This window comes from Pteropus vampyrus, unplaced genomic scaffold (genome assembly GCF_000151845.1).
Source record: "Pteropus vampyrus isolate Shadow unplaced genomic scaffold, Pvam_2.0 Scaffold7, whole genome shotgun sequence".
Taxonomy (NCBI): domain Eukaryota; kingdom Metazoa; phylum Chordata; class Mammalia; order Chiroptera; family Pteropodidae; genus Pteropus; species Pteropus vampyrus.
The window spans coordinates 10,615,560-10,618,461 of record NW_011888788.1 but is presented as its reverse complement, the minus strand read 5'-3'; the positions used below and the strand labels follow the sequence as shown (position 1 = coordinate 10,618,461).

The 2,902-nt window shown below is 35.4% G+C and overlaps 1 protein-coding gene and 1 pseudogene across 1 annotated transcript in view; both read right to left on the bottom strand.

The window, feature by feature from the left end:
• The window catches only part of MACROD2 (MACRO domain containing 2), a 1,889,795-nt gene that overhangs the window by 1,214,476 nt on the left and 672,417 nt on the right, over window positions 1–2,902 (bottom strand). The gene's annotated exons all lie outside the window — the stretch shown is intronic.
• Window positions 2,548–2,666, bottom strand: LOC111746951 (annotated as a pseudogene).

The window sequence follows — 2,902 nt, the reverse complement described above, 5'->3', positions numbered from 1 at the left end:
GGTAAAACTTCCTTCTAATACTTCGTAGCCCAAATGCTTGTAAATTACAAAGAGCACCTAGGTTTGTGTGGGTGTGCATTATAAAGGGACACCTTAGACCCAAGGGCAACCAGCATATTTTCAAACTAAGCTCATCTACAGCTCTATCAAGTGAATACTTCATTTCAGATTGGTGGCCTTAAAAAGCAGTCACAGAAAAAGTACCCCAGGAGAGGAGGAACCTAAAGAATATAGAGCAAGTGTCACAATTCAGTGCTCTTAGGTTTAATCTAGCATATCAATGAGCTGAAACAATGAGGATCTTGGGAATAAAAAACAAGCTGAGGTAAGAACTACTTTGGATGGTGGGTCAGTAAACTTACTGAAAAAAATGTATAAAATTTTGAGTGTTGCCCAAAAATGGAGTATAGTCACTAGCATAAGTATGATGCTGGGAATTATATGCAGAATGTGTCACTTTTTAAAAATTTTAACCTCAGAAATAGATATCATGATTCAACTGTTGATAATTGCAGCAATGGGAAAGTTTCAATAGATTGTATCTAAAAAGCCCCCAGCAAACATTTATTGGACTTTACTTGCTGAATGGTTTTCACAGTTATATAAAATTTCCTATTTTCAAGAACCCCATTGTTAGCATCCAGGGCAGAGAGCTTAACAATATCCAAAAAACTATAAATACAAAGAAAAAAAGCAGGCTGTCCAACAGAGGCAAAGACAAAATGATATGAGGACAGCTGGGAAAATCAAGAAAGGTCCCATGGAGAAGGAAGCATCTGAAATGGAGTTTGAAAGTGTAAGATTTCAACAGTCTGAGTTGTGAGATGAGGAGGGATCAGAAACAATGAGGAGGAGTTCCAAGAAGACTGCAGCCAACAAGCTATACTGCAAAGGAATCCAGACAATAAGTACAGAGAAGACTGCGAAAATCTGCACAAAGGATATCTTTGTTCTTTCAATAATAGCAGTTTTGGTTAAGTTGAATAAATAGAGCTCAATGCTGAACAGCTGAGATTGTACATTAGTAGTAATAAGGTGAAGATAATGAACGAGGACATAGTTTCTAGCTGTTAGGTAGTAAAGAGAGGAGAAGAAAAGTACAAAACATAAAGGGCGGATGTTCATTTTGAGGGAGGGATAGAAGAGAACTCAGAGTGATTCACAGGACAGAAGGACAAAGAGAATCAGCTGGCCTGGAGGATGCAGCATGTGAGGGAATGAGGTCCCTCCCGAATGGGACCGAGGTAGAAGGACTAAGGAGTAACATACTGCATTTTGTTTTAAATGTATGTAATTCTTGATTTAGAAGACAATGTTAGCAATAATAAACATGAATATGAAGAATTTCCACTAATATTGTAATAAATGACAACAAATAATAAAACTAATGTTAATTAATTATGCATCTGGGCCCAGGCTCAGTACTTCACACTTAAAATACAATTTTGAATCATTTCTGTACATTTATAAAACTAGCTAACCCCAGAGTATGTTAGAGCTACAATTTTAAAGTGCAAGAACTTCCAAGATTGTAAACACCCAAATTGCCAACACCTTGAAATAAAGAAACTGCCATCTGCTCAGGATCCCTCCCTGCCACCACTCTACCCTGCGCCTACTGGACTGGTAACATGGGGATCTGAGTGATCCAATATCCCTTTATCAGAAGTTCTTATTTTCCCTTAGGGGTTCTGTGCAATACATGAATCCTCCACACCCTTCATGACTTCAGTACTTTATGGCTCATTTGGTGCCACTTCAGAAATTCCCTCTTATTCACAAACTTTCCCTTAATCAGGTGCTTTCTTTTGCCTTAGCTCTTGTCCAAATTATCTCAGAAAAATCAATCCACTTTATCTTTTGCTCTTCCTCTTTTCTGTTATTTATTCTATATTTAAATCAAACAGGACTTTAATCACATTAATAAATGGAAGACTATCTACCACTAATCTATATTGACAAAAAGAAGGAAAAACTTGTATATTATAAAGTGAAATCGTGTAGTGCAATAAATCCTATTCCTTTTAAGTATAGCCACAATTTCTCTTGAATCTACATGAACCTCTATATCTACATCTCGATCTTCTAATTATACCATTTTTATCCTAAGCTTTAAAATTGAAAAAATGGTAATTGTTGGTCAATTTTTTTCTATTTTAAGATATAAAATAATATTTTCTCCAATCTCTGACTGTAAATTAATGTTATTTCTTCTACACTATGGATGAAACAAATTTTGTGGGCTAGTCTAAGATTCCAGTCCATTTAGAAAATCGATTGTTCATGAAAATGAATTCTGTGCTCTAAACAATTTATAAATATACCTTTTTAATATAATATCTTTGTATATTGGAAAATGAGAAAAATTAAAGCATATTATGATATTGTTATGCAAATGATGACATGGAATATGTAACTAAACATTAGAGATCCTTTTCTTCTTTTTTTTTTTTTTTAGGCGAGGCAACCCTTGGTTGACTTCACAGATTGCAAGGACCTTGTTAACTTACAATCCCTTATTTTTTATTTTTTATTTTTTATTTTTTCTGCCTACAGCACCTGGTCTTCCTAGGTGGTCTTTTATCCAAGTACTAACCAGGCCCGACCCTGCTTAGCTTCCAAGATCAGACGGGATTGGGCTTGTTCAGGGTGGCATGGCTGTAGACGAGATCCTTTTCTAAGACCATTAATTAATTTTTCTTCTAGATCAATTATGCTATCAAATATTTTTATTTTATTCTTAAAATCTCTCAAATCTCTCATTAGTTTCCCCTTAAGGATTCTGTGAAATACATGAACCTTCCTCACGCTTCATGACTTCAGTTCTTCGTGGCTCATTTGGTGCCTTCTCAGAAAATTCCCTCTTATTCACAAACTTTCCCTTAGTCAGATGCTTTCTTCT